Here is a 15,254-nt window from a genome sequence, read left to right as displayed (position 1 = left end):
TGAAGAAGAAAACTTGCAGCTGCAGGATGTTCCAACTGGACGAGATACCGTGTTCTCATGCATGGGCAGTATTGAAGAATAAAAATTTGACTGCTGATGTATATTGTTCGGATTTATTCAAGCCGGAAACAGTTGTGAACACATATGATGTGCCAGTTGATCCTCTTCCCGATGAGACCGAGTGGAATGTTCCTAAAAGTATATTAGATGAAGTTGTTATGCCACCGATCTATAAAAGACCCCCTGGGAGGCCAAAAAAGAAGAGGGACAAGCCATTACAGGAGTTGATGATTGGTAAACGCAGCAATTCCTGCGGTAAATGTGGACGTCTTGGTCATAATAGGCATTCGTGTGATAATCCGCCGCTCAATAAGAAGAATAAATAAGTCCATTTTGATTTTATTTGTTAAGACAATTCTACTTTAAATTTCAGTTAAAAATAAAAAATGAATTCATATTATTCTAGTATGATTGTATTTCACATGGTTGAACATCCGATGTTTTTCAATGTAATGCTATATTGGTGGTTAAATGGTATTTGGAAAGTCTACTCTATGTTGACTGATTTGACCTTTTGTTTTGCATTTATGATTTAATAGTTGTATTTCGTATATATTTTGGCTATATTTTAGTTGCATTTTGTCTGATCTGGTAGATAATACTTATTCTGGTTTACTGTTAACTATATTTGATATATATTTTACATATATTTGAAGTGTATTTAGATGAAATTTTAAATTTTTTAACAAACTGTAATTTAAAAAATGAACTTATGGAATATATCTGAGTTATATTTTCTGTATATATCGACTGTATTTAAATGGTTATATATACTACTTTGTTAAATGAATACATTTCACAGATAATGAAAAATGGAATTTATGCATTGAAAAAATAACATACTTGAAAGAAACAACAATATAAAAACCATAAGGTGGTGTTCAATATTAATCATCCTAAAAAAGATTACTGCACATGAAACAATATGTCCAAAATGAAAAAACAGCAACAAAAGTCGCAACCAACTATGCTATTGTTCAACATGAAAATCAAAAACACAAATGAATCGGTGGCCTAATCAAGATCCTCTTTATCAACTGCATCGTAATCAACTGCCGGTCTAATTGGTCTTGGAGGCTGCTCGTTATCACTTGATGCATTGTTGTTTGACTTATCCCATGCATAGTCGCATAAAAGGGAGCCGTATCTCATACGGAGTAATTTTGCATCGAATTCGGTTGGGATGACTGCACTTGAGCTCAAGTATTCAGCGAAGGCTGCCACATACACACCACAATCCCTGAAACAAAAATGATCAAAAAATTTACTTATCAAAACCCACGAAAAAAAAGATGTATTTATTGTGTTTTTTATTGTAAGAGATTCTTACATGCTAGAGGGAGCTTGTTGCGGGAGATTGTCTACATTCACAATGTCAAAGTTGTCGGTCTGTTCTCTATTTCTGTAATAAGGATGTGTGGCAAAATCTATATCCGCCTTCTTCTCATAGAAATCAGTCATTTGTAGACTGTGTGTCACAAGAGTAGCCAACATTTTCACTCCGACTCTAACGACAGCATCATGCCCTGCAGCTCGGTATGAGTTGTATACGTAAATGGACCTGTTTGTAAAAACAAAATATACGAAAAAACAAACATATAAAATTTGTAGAAAAATGAATGATCTTTTCATTGGATGAGAGCAGACCTGTCAGTGAATGATATCACAACCAAAATTCAGTGATTTTCCTCTTTTATGTTGACAGGAATTAGTACGTTGTCAACAGTATACCATGGTACATTAGCCAACAGCCTGTGCCCGTTAATGTACTCACACAGTTCATTTTCCTTACTGGCGACACATGTGGATGAATCAGGATTTTCCCAAGATTTGTAAATTTCAGCAACTAAAGTGTGAAAAATACAGCTGACAGTGGTGAATCTATAATTGTTGTTATTGTGATACTTCCCCTTCTTGCGTAGGTAGTAGAAAATAACATCAATATGTTGTAAAAACATCAATTCAGTGACTATAATCAATACTATGTTCAAAAAAAATATTGTTGTATATGTAGTAAATATAGTGAAATATAATCTTAAATATAGTAAAAATACAATTCTGTATACCTGGACAGTACTATGCTCAACTAGTAAATTAATGTCTGTATATTAAATATAGTGCAAATATAATGATGACAATATTCTAAAAATACAATACAGTCTTAATGTAAATACAAAATTGTGAACTATATATATATATATATATATATATATATATATATATATATATATATATATATATATATATATATATATATATATATATATATGTCAAATATATTAAAAACTATACTCTAGATACATCACATTGTAATTCTATTATAAAACATAAAAAACTTAGATAACAAGCAGAAAAGATATCAAACCTCATCAGTCCAAAGTTGCCCATCCATAGATAACAAGTAGAACCAGTTTTTGTCGGCTACGGCTGTAACGCCTAAATGCAACCAAAGTTCGGCATCCGCAGGATCGAGTCCTTCCTTGTTCTTTCTGTAATGATTTTCCTTTGGCTTCATGTATATCAACAATGGAAAGAACATACGTTAAGTTTATTGATAATTGAATTCTGGAAAACTAAAAAAACAAGTTGTGACAATAAGTACCTTTTGTCATGCGATTTCAACAGATCCTTCTCAAGCCACTTTTGATATTCTTGAAGAAACGAAGTATCTAACGGGGCATTTATAGGGTGGTCAACAAATGGGTGTTTTTTCTGATAAATGCAAGGACTGATATTTTTGGCAGAAGAACCCGCTGAGCTGAAATTAAGACAATAAGGGGACAAGTTGTATTTGCTTGGTTTTCTTTCTCGGGCAGCACCTGGATGGACAATGATCTGTTTTTCAGAGTTTGAAAACTGTGCAGTCTCACCACTTGAGCTTTGACCCGCATTTGGTTGTACGGGAACTTGTTGTCCAGTTTCATCACTTGAACTGTGGCCAACGATCGATTGTACTCCAACTTGCTGTTCAGTTTCATTAGTTGAACTTTGTCCGGTTGTTGGTTGTACTCCAAGTTGGATTGGTATCTGAGAATCAGGAATCATCCACTGAGAGATGGTTACCGGGTTATTATCCACATTCTGAGGAGTCCTTAAACTTGAAAAACCGGTTTGATCATCTCGTGGTACTGGAGGAGGACCGAGAGGAATAACACATGCTAAAGGGCAGTTGACTAGCAAGTCCGCTACCATTTCCTCTGGTGCGGTAAATTCAGCATTAGCATTCTCCATATCGCCGATTTGCTGAGATTCCTGAAATAAAAAACAAGAAAAAAACGACTGGTGTTTGTCAATTGTTGCTTATCAAAACGATATGCGATTGGCACTTAAAAGTCACATTTCAGTACTTACATCAAAATTTAAATGGATTGGTGTTATGGGCACTCCATCTGTTAGTGCATCACTTTTAACTCCGGTTTCTTTATCCACATCAACAACATAAACCGGATCATTAATTGGCAACCCAACTCCCTCAAGCTAAAACAATAAAAACATGGTTCAAATGAATTTAAAGGCATCAGCAAAACAGATACACATATACACATATATAGCACTGCTATAAAAGTTAAAAGTTTCATATAAATATAGAGAAAATATATGGTAAATATGCCTGAAATATAGTAAACAGAAACCAGAATAAGTAACATTGAACATAATAATCAAAATACAATTAAAATACAACCACAACATATATGAAAAACTAATATTAAAATATCAATCCAAAAAAAATATAGCACTGCTAGTATATATAAACACAATCATAACAAAAAATAGCACAAATAGATACATAAAAAAGAACACTACTAACAAATCACCATGTGAAAACTATATATGTAAATACACTATAGGTAATACTAAACACAGCTAAAAATTCAATATTTTCACTTTGAAAAATATACTGCAAATATAGAAAAGTGAAAGAAAAAATGAGTACCACTGGATGACTCCTCTGCGCGGAAGTGGCACCACCACCTTGATTCTCTTTAGTTGAAAGCTTTACTGCACCGCCACTTTGATTGCCTTGAGAAATCCCACCATCACTATGCAAGTCAGCTTGCAACATTGTGTCTCCGACCTTTAAAATTTTCCAAAAGAAAATATAAAGTCTTCCAATAAATATATCAAAATAACTTAAAAAGTAAATAATTTCCATTTTTAGTGTTGATTTTTACCTTATCTGGTGTTTGATTGCCCTTTATTGCATCTAACAACTTTTTGAAGTTGTTATCCATGTAGTCAAACACCTACAGTTTTGAAAGACAAAAAATAGAATTAGAATTGTTAATTACTTGACACAAGCAATATGAAGTAAAAAAAACATATTGAAAACAAAACGCCTACTTCTTTCTTGAAAATCCGAATCTCTTCCCTTATCAGTTTAAACTCATTTGTTCGGGGTGCTGTAGGTGCATCTGGTTTCCTTGTCCCTTTTATCCCAGATTCCTTCCGTGATGGTTGTTTCCTGGAAGGAGGAACAGAAACTGGAAACTGTGTTCGTTTCTTGCCTCGCGGGGAATCAAAATTGGCACTCCTTTGTTGTTGTTTGCCACTGGACAGATGCGGTGGTGTGGTACTAAAATCATCGTAATCATCGTCTACCAAATCAGTACCATGTACACCATCAACTCCATGTTTGACGTCAGGTATGTCATGTGCAACAGGAGGCAATTTAAGAGTTTCCAACTCATGGGGTGTTGGCACAACTTCCTCAAATCTACAAGACTGTGAACAACAAAATCTAGAAACTATATTACCGTATATATCTACATTGGTAACATACTAAAAATATGAGGAAAATATAGTCAAAATATATTGATCACAAATGACTTATTTCATAAATATAGACAAAATATAATCAAAATATAGCATGTAAAACAAAGATATTAAAACAGTTAAATGGTAAAAGACACAAAACTGTTAAAAGACTGTTTTACCGGATTTTTATCGTCTCTGAACATGCCATCCATCAATCTCTTGAATTCTGGTTTTCCTTCCGTAGTCCGCCAGTTCAAAATTCTAGGAATTAAATTCCACGTCTTAACTGCAATGGTGGACGGGACTTTTGAGCAACATTCATACAACCATACTAGCATAGCAAGCGGCAAATCATGAATCCTATAATATCTCTTAAAACCAGCATATTTCTGCCCGATGCTTACAACCAACTCTCTAAACGAATCTTTACCCCAAGGATACTCATTATATCTCCCGTCCTCTACAACATCAAAATGGATCCTTGGTATGTTTGTTGAGTTTGGCTCACCACAATGTACCCACATATTTATGAAATACAATATTGTCATCTTGACTGCGTCATTCCCTTTATCATCCCAGACAGTCTTGTTGAAACACTCAATAAGCTCGTGTCTTTTAATTGGCAGTTAGTTCTCATGATTTCTACCAAAATACTCAACCATAAGCCTATTCGGTTTTGAGTTATCATAAACAAAATCATTTTCATCAGATAAACAATCTAGCCCAGTGATCAGTGTAAATTCTCTAAGGCCAAAACGCAGAACTTTACCATTTATTTCAAATGTAAAGCACCTATATGTACTGCCCCTAAGTTCTTTGACCATAAAGCACCGAAAAATCTGTGCTTGTACATCCAATTGCTGCATTCTAAGATATTTACCAAAACAAGAATTCCTAAACATATCCATCTGTGGATCTGTTAGTTTGCCTCTAATATCTTGCATTACATTAACATTCGTGTATCTACACATAGATGGTGCCACAGCAGGGTGCTTGGTAACCAAAAATTTAGATACCTGAAACAACATGCCAAAAAACACGTATGATGACATATATCGACTGAATGTACTTAAAAATATACACAAAATAACTGTCAACAAAATAATAACTGAATGTACTTAAATTTTTTAAAAATCACTGTAATAACTGTCAACAAAATATACACAAAATAACTGAATGTACTTAAAAATCACAGTTATGGTGAAGAACAATAAACACGAAATAACTGAAGAAAAATGTGTAAAAAAAACACAGAAAATATACTTAAAATGCACATATAATATAGATCTGGTTAATTCACAGATATGTAATAACTGAACTAAAAAAAAGAATTAAATATACTGAAAATACAATATAAATATACCTCTTCATCATCATCCTCATCCACATTATGTTTGGCTTTAGCATTTTTTTGCCCTTAACATTAACAACATTGTCACCAGCCTTTCTCTTCTTTTGTTTCTCCATTTGAAAAACCTTTTTCAATTTTTTTTGTTGTTTACTCTTCGAATTAACATATTCCTTAGAACGCCTAGGATCGTTAATTCTTTTTGAACGATTCTCAGCATAAGAGCCTGCAATGGCAGTTTCATTTTGAGAAATTCCCAAAGAAAAATTAGGAATCCCACATTCGGGTTGTATACCTGTATTTCTCATCGGAGTAGCAGCTTTCTTAGTCATTCCAATTGAATCTAAGAAAAAACAACCAAGAACAAACACTGATAGTTAATTACTTAGACTTGCATTCCTGATTCAAACGAAAAAAAAAAACACCCAAAATATAGGTTAAATACACGGTAAAAAATAAAAATCTGTATAGAATCTTACTTTATTTTGGGAATTAGATTTGAAACGTGAGAGAAATCAATGAGTAGTTAATTAGAGATAAAAAAGAAGTTGAATAATTGAAAAACTGATTTGAAATTGGATGAAAGTAATGGATATGGTGAATAATGGCGTCTATTTAGGAGGTAGGAGAGAGACACATTTTTTTTTTGCTTAAATTTAGGGGAGTGGGAAGTTATCAGATGAGTGGTAAAAACATGGTAGCTATGTGAAGTAAATATGATATATTTTAGCTACTAAATATAATTATTGAAAAGTTTAGTTATGTACCATAAATAGGTAATAATGGAACCTATGCCAAGTAAATTTTACTCTAAAAAAATCGTATCCTTTCTATGAGCATGTTTGGATTGGCTTATAAGTTGTTTTCACCTTTTTTGAGTGTTTGGCTAGCCAACTTAAAGTGATTTTGTGCTTAAAATAAGCCCAAAAGATTAATTGGGCCCGTTTGGCTTAGTTTATCAACATTTTTTGTAGGGCTGGGCATAAATACCGAAAATCGAAAAACTGAACCGAAACTTCAACAAAGCGAACCGAATCGAACTAGTTTGGTTCGGTGTTTGGTGTCCACCGTCAAAAAACCGAAACCGAAATAGCCGAACCGAAGTTTGATAAAACTGAACCAAAAAACCGAATGCGCACCAAAATTTAATACATTACCCAAAAAAATTAAAATAGTCCAGACCCATTAAGTTTAAAGCCAGAAAAAACCTAATTGTAACAAGTCCTCTTTTGCATTTGTATCCCTAATTTTCCACTTCAGTTAAGAAAATTAAATATCCTTAACAAAGGAAGGTAACTAGGATGTGTCTTTAGGATTAATGTATGTCCTTTATGTGTTTTCTTAATTATTCTTACAGTATGTATATAACACCTAGTAATCCTATATCATGATTATAGTTTTCTGTTCTTGTGTATCCTGTTTGTTTGATTTTGATTTCAATTTATCAGTTTTATGTTTTATTGCTTTTAAGAATATGAATTAGTGTCAATGGAATCTCTTCTAATATCATATCAAAAAAATTGAATTGAAAAAACCGAAACTGAACCGAACCGAACTTTAAAAAACCGAAACCGAAAGAACCGAACCGAAGTAGTTGGGTTCGGTATTCGGTGTCCATCTTCAAAACACCGAACCCGAAATAGTCAAACTGAAGTTTGATAAAATCGAACCGAAAAACCGAACGCCCACCCCTATTTTTTTGCGCGGATTGCCCTTCTTTTGGAGTGGTCTTTAGATTTTAGCCCTCATATTTGTGGTCTTTAAATTATGCCCCTCATATTGCTGGTCTTTAATTTTTGCCCTTTGCGTTCACGCAGAAATCATGAGGTTCTGGGTTTAAACCCCCGCTCAAGCATAAATTAAAAAAAATTGCAAGGCAAGATTTGGGTCGCGTGTATATCGGACCCGGCATACACTTGTTAAGGAATTACCAAAGTTATGCCGGACCGGGCATACTCTGCCTTATGAGCATACTTGGCATAAGTATGCCGGGTCCGGCATAACTTTGGTAATTCCTTAACAAACTTATGCCGGGTCCGGCATAACTATGATAATTCCTTAACAAGTTTATGTCGGATCAGCCATATTTATGGACAAACGTTTAATGGGACCAAACCAGTAAATCATAACAAACCAATAAAGAATGTAGATGTTCTGTTCTAACTAAATGTATCTTAATGCATATTCAGGTCTTAAATGTTGCAAATGTACCTCAGTCTGTTAGTATTTGCACTTACCAAGTTGTGCAAATTGACACATCCTACGATGCACCAGTAGATAAAATATATCAGCCTTTTATGAGCATGCTTTGTTTCTGCCAATGTATGATCTGTTTCTTTCCCAGCGTTATTGCTTTGCTGATGTTAAGTTCAATTTGGTTGCCAATATGTAGAGTTTGAACTAACCAAATTTGGCTTATAAAACAAAGTCTATGTCTAAAGGAAAAGTTATGCCTTAACTAAAAGTCTGTCTCATAAGGCATAACTAGGAAAAGACTTTTAGTTAAGGCTTAACTAAAAGTTTGCCCATAAGTATGCCGGATCCGACATAAACTTGTGAAGGAATTATCAAAGTTATGCCGGATCCGGCATACTTATGCCAAGTCTGCCCAAAAGGCATAAGTATGACGGGTTTGGCATAACTTTGGTAATTCCTTAACAAGTGTATGCCGGTGAGGGTATAGCAAAATTTAAACGCTGCCTTGCGAGTTTTTTTTAAAATTTTTGACTGAGTGGGGGTTCGAACCTGGAATCCATGGGTTTTAGCCGAAGGACAAAATTTAAAGATTTCAAATATGAGAGGCAAAATTTAAAGACCATCCCAAAAGAAGGGCAATTCTGTGAATTGCCCACTTATCTAAAGCAGCTTATAAGCTGAAAACAGCTTATAATCTACTTTTTTTAAGCCCATCCAAACAGGCTCTATATTTAGAAACAATTTAACTTTATAAGATGATTTACAGTCACACAAATATCTAAGGCTTGTTTTGGACCACACATTTCAAAATCCTTCCTTTATTTGTTAAACTTTATGTCAAATCAAAAGAGAACAATCTTTTTGAGACGGAAGAGTAGTAATTAATAACACCACCAACCGGTAGTTGTGGGGTAGTAAATTTTATTCATTCTTAACCAGAGGTCTTGAGTTGAATTTGGAGAATGAAGTCATTTTTAGTAAATGATAATTTTACCCCCAAAGTGGACTTTTCGGTGTAAAACTTGAATTAGCCCGGCCGCAAAACAGATACTGGACACTAAATATGAAACAAGAAAACAAAATGCTAATGACATATCCACAAAAAGTTGATTCTCGATACGTTACTCCACTAATTGGAGAAACATTGGATCTCTGTATACAGTGGTTTCGATTTACTTTCACTCTTGATTCCTTTTCCTTCTTTTTGAGCTAGAAAAGTTGGATTTGATTTTATTTGATTTGATTTGATTACAAAGGGACACAAAAAAGTCATGATACTTAATTATGCTAACATTGTTTTCCTCAATTCGTGCTTTCTTGTTTATTCCACTATCCTAATATTTCCTCCTTTTATTTTTACTTTTCCACATTAAACTTTACACGTCTTTCGAGAAACACTAAATGAATTGCATATTTTGACCATAATACCCATATTAATAATGTATAGATTCAATGAACTTGAAAAATGATTTGAGGAATGAATGGTTAATGTTAAGGGCAAAAGAGAAAAAATAAAATTATCTTTCTCTTGATATGCTTTTTTAGAATAATGAATAAATAAAAGTGAATAAATAAAAGTGAACAGATGGAGTAGTATTTCATATGATCTTCAGTCTTTATTTTCTCCTTTTCTTCTAACATCCTATCTATCCGTACATTACTTACTAGTGACTATTAGAGCCCGTTTGGATTGGCTTATAAGTTGCTTATAAGCTGTTTTCAGTCTTTTTGAGTGTTTGACTGACCAGCTTAAAGTCATTTTGTGCTTAAAATAAACTCAAAAAAATAATTTGGCCCATTTGACTTAGCTTATCTAAAGCAGCTTATAAGCTGAGCCAAAAAAAATAAATAAGTTAGACTACCCTAATTTTTTTTTTTTTTAGCTTATAAGTTGCAAACAGCTCATAGTCATAAGCCCAACCAAACAGGATCTCTGTGTTCTTTTTCTTAATCATTCTCACCAACTATTTTGGTTGTATTACCTAACTTCTAAACTTGAGCCATGTTTCCTTAATTTATTGGCCACGCCTGATGTAAGCCATGTAACTAAAGATGAAATAAAATTTGTTGAGTTCTTTTGAGGGCTGCATGCGTAAGAATTATACATTTAGTATAGCAGTAATATTTTACTATGTAATTGTAGCATATCGATACCAAAGAATCACAGGATTAATTTTCTCGCTTCTAGATGTTAGCTTTTGTTCGTGACCCCAGTGGATTAATTAGCGCACACTATGATTTACTTGATGCAGAAATTTGAGTTTTACAGCGTAGTTAATTAATTCGTGAAGACTTATCCTTTTAATTTAAAGAATTAGATTTTCATGTAAGTTATTAAAATTACTAATTATACGCAAACTAAAGAATCAATTAAAGTCTGATGAATATCTGATAAGAACTAAGATCCAAAGAAGAAAACCATCAGATTTGTTTGATTCTGGCAATTGAAAACGTAACACTACATTAAAGACCTTGAATTGTGTCCAGCAGTGATTTTGTAGAAACTATACAATCTTGACTTGTTCCATTCATTCACCAAGAGAGAATATATATAGCATACAATCTTGAACCCTACTGAAACAAGGAAACTAAGATCCTAGTGAAACAAGGAACCTAACTAATATATGGTAATTAGTGAAACAAGGAAACTAACTAATATATGGTAATTATCTCCCTACAAATATGCTACCTAATAATATCAAATAATATAAAGATATTATACCGAATAACCCCCCCCCCCCTCAAGTTGGAGCATGGGAATAAAAAATGCCCAACTTGGAAAGCAAGAAGTCAAACTGAGTTTTGCCGAGAGCTTTGGTAAAAATGTCTGCCAATTATGAAGATGTTGAAACGTGTGACGGAGAAATCAAACATTCATTAATTGCATCACGAACAAAGTGACAATCTACCTCAATGTGCTTTGTTCGTTCATGGAAAACCGAATTTTTTGCGATGTGCAAAGCGGACTGACTATCACAAAACAATTTGATCGCCTTGGGATGTTGTATACCTAAACTCAACAACAGACCTCTCAGCCACTTCAACTCACAAGTGACCGCAACCATGGACCTATATTCAGCCTCTGCAGAAGATCTAGAAACTGTGTGCTGCTTCTTTGTCTTCCAAGAGATGGGAGATTGACCTAGAAATACTAGCCAACCTGTCAACGAACGACGAGTAAGCGGACAAGCCGCCCAATCAGAATCACACCATCCCTGCAAAGTCAACTCACTGTCGGCACGTAACAAAATACCCTGTCCTGGTGTGCCTTTCAAATAACGGACCACTCGTAAGGCCGCTTCCCAATGTTCAATCCGGGGTTCTTGCATGAATTGAGACAAAATATGAACAGAATATGTCAAGTCCGGTCGAGTGACCCCCAAATAAATCAAACGCTCGACTAATCTACGGTAGACCTCCGGATCCGACAACAAATCTCCATTTGCAAGGCCAAGTTTATGATTTTGCTCAATAGGGAACCCACTTGGCTTTGTACCTAACAATCCTGCTTCAGAGATAATATCAAGAGTATACTTGCGTTGACACAAAAACAACCCTGATGAACTACAAGCTACTTCAATACCCAAAAAATATTTGAGAGACCCAAGGTCTTTCATTTTGAAACAATCACTCAAATAGGCTTTGAAAGTTGCAAGTGCAGCGGAATCATTCCCAGAAATAATAAGATCATCAACATAAACCAAGATATTAATCTGAATATTCCCTCTAGTAAATGTAAAAAGAGAATAATCAGAATAAGATTGAAGGAAACCGTACCCTTTCAAAGCAGTTACTAATTTTGCAAACCAACATCTAGGGGCCTGTTTCAACCCATATAGCAATTTGCGCAAACGACACACCAACGTAGGATCTGGACTTTCAAACCCGGGAGGGAGCTTCATATACACCTCCTCATCAAGGTCACCATGTAAAAAGGCATTATGAACATCCATTTGGTGAAGTTCTCAATTTTTGGATGCTGCAATGGCTAGGAAGGCTCGAACAGTAGTCATCTTGGCGACCGGAGCAAAAGTTTCATTGTAGTCAATCCCCGCTTATTGATGATTTCCCAACACAACCAAGCGCGATTTGAGCCGTTCCACATCTCCATTTGACAAAAACTTGGTCTTGTACACCCACTGATTACCAAGTGCTTTCTTACCCGGAGGAAGATGTTCCAAAGTCCATGTACCATTGTCTTCCAATGCACGTATCTCTTCTTTCATTGAATGTCTCCAACCTTCGTGTTTCGTGGCTTCTTTGAAGGTCTTAGGATCCTTACTCGAAATAATAGCTGCAAGAAACTTACGATAATTTACAGAAAAATTGTCACAATTAATATAGTGTGCCAAAGGATAGGGAGTACCTGAGGATTGATTGGTAACAGGAGTTGTAGGGGACGGACTATTAGCAAAAACTGAGTGTGTCACATAATCACGAAGCACAACAGAGGGAAATTTCTCCCGAAAACCACGCCCCAAGCCACCTTCCATAGTCGTGACTGGGGTATGGTGTTGCTGCCCCCCCCCCCCATCGCTGCCAGCGGGTGCTGGGTTCCCAGCGGGCTGGACAGTGGCCGCTGGCTGCAGCTCGGCCTGGCTGCCAGTAGGCGCTTGTTGGGCAGTGGTTTGCGGCTACTGCTCGGCAGCCTCCGAACTATCAACTTCGCCCCCTAATTCATCCCCGTACACTATAAAATCACGATCAATTTCAGCACCTCCATAAAAAAAACTAGACGAAATATTAACATCTTCCGGACAAGCAAAAGGAAACACATCCTTCACAAACTTTACATCACGAGAGACAAAAAATTCCTTCGTATCAAGATCAAACAACCGCCACCCCTTCTTACCAAATGGATATCCCACAAACAAACACTTTCTGCTCCGATTAGCAAATTTGTCACCTTGAGTTTTTTGATTATGAGCAAAGCACAAACACCCAAAAGTACGAATATCATCAAAAGAAGGAGGTTTATTGAATAAAATTTCAAAAGGTGTTTTATTTTCCAATTTGGGTGTGGGGGTACAATTTATGAGATGAGATGCAGCAAGAACACATTCACCCCAGAAAAAAATAGGCAAATTGGCCTGAAATCTGAGAGCCCTCGCAACATTCAACACATGTTTATACTTCCTCTCTACCCTCCCATTCTGTTGTGGAGTACCCACACAAGAGGTTTGAAACAAAATACCAGTGGCGGAAAAATAATCGATCAAACAATTAAATTCTGTACCATTATCACTTTGTACAACTTTAATTGTTTGATTAAATTGTCGATCAATCATAGCAACAAAAGCCATAAACATTGGAAACACTTCTGTTTTATCAACCAACAAGTAAATCCAAACAGCTCGGGAAAAATCATCAACAATTGTTAAAAAATAACGAGCTCCACACGACGAAACATGGCGATATGGGCCCCACAAATCACAATGTATTTTCTCAAATATTCTAGATGCATTATTATCACTTAAAGGAAATTTGTCTCTAGGATGCTTAGCACGTAAACACACTTCACAATCCTTTGCTAAACTACTCTTATCACTACTGACATGAGGAAGCAACTTAACTACTCTCTCGGAAGGATGCCCCAATCGTCGATGCCACAATTCCAATACGGACGTTGCCACGACAGTAGACACATGTTGCACCACGTCCGGTTTGCTAAAATAGTATAGTCCGTCCCTCCTAACTCCCGTTCCAATCAGCTCCTTCAGTGGGTCATGAATAGCACACATATAAGAATTAAAAGAGACAATAGTATGTAAATTATCAGTAAGTTGGGGGACGGAGAGTAAGTTGCAACGTAAATAAGGCACATAAAGGACATGATGTAAGGTGATTTTATCTGACAGTCGAACAAAACCTTCCAAAGAAGCAAGCACCTTTTCACCATTAGGCAAACCAATAGGACAATCAACAATATGGACATTAAACAACCAAGATTTCTCACCGGTAACATGATGAGTAGCACCAGTGTCAATAATCCAAGAAAAAACATCAAACTTACCATTCAAGCGATTTTCGGGAATTGTAGCATTACCAAAAAATCCCGTAATAGCCTTCCATTGTTCGGAAGTAAAGTGCTGACCGACGGCAGCGTTATTTGATGTGCCCTTGAAACGAGTAAGCGTGATATAATCCCCGGGTCGATCTTGAGGACCGAGAAAATAGGGAGAATTAGACTCAATTTTGGGTGGTGGTGGAGGAGGTACGGCGTCATCGGCCATGGAAATTTACGATGAAGAGAAGAAAAAAAACGTGTGGCCTGATACCATGTAGAAACTATACAATCTTGACTTGTTCCATTCATTTACCAACAGAGAATATATATAGGATACAATCTTGAACCCTAGTGAAACAAGGAAACTAAGATCCTAGTGAAACAAGGAAACTAACTAATATATGGTAATTAGTGAAATAAGGAAACTAACTAATATATGGTAATTATCTCCCTACAAATATGCTACCAAATAATATCAAATAATATAAAGATATTATACCGCAATAGATTTCTTTTTTCTTTTTCTGCGGTGTTGTTTAGTTGCGTTACCATCATCTTGTCAAGATGTTATGATGTTTGTTTTCTTCATTAAAAAATAAAAGTTAAGATAAATAATTCAATCATCAACTTAATATTGACAACACAACAAACCCTATTTTTCTCAGTTACTCATTGATTTTTTTTTTTTTAATCATAGTTCGTCAATCATTGTTGAACAACTTAATGAACTCCTGTTTTTCTCAGATAATTAACTTTGTGGTCCTTAAGAAAATCTATTAAACGGAGACCACGTAATCCATCGAATTAATTAAGACTGTGCTACCAATTCCGAACAGTTCTCTACCAAAACACCATGTTTGGTCATTGGTTGACGGATTCGAAAAAGAT

Source organism: Lycium barbarum, chromosome 3, assembly GCF_019175385.1.
Source record: "Lycium barbarum isolate Lr01 chromosome 3, ASM1917538v2, whole genome shotgun sequence".
Taxonomy (NCBI): Eukaryota; Viridiplantae; Streptophyta; class Magnoliopsida; order Solanales; family Solanaceae; genus Lycium; species Lycium barbarum.
This window is presented reverse-complemented; position numbering follows the sequence as displayed.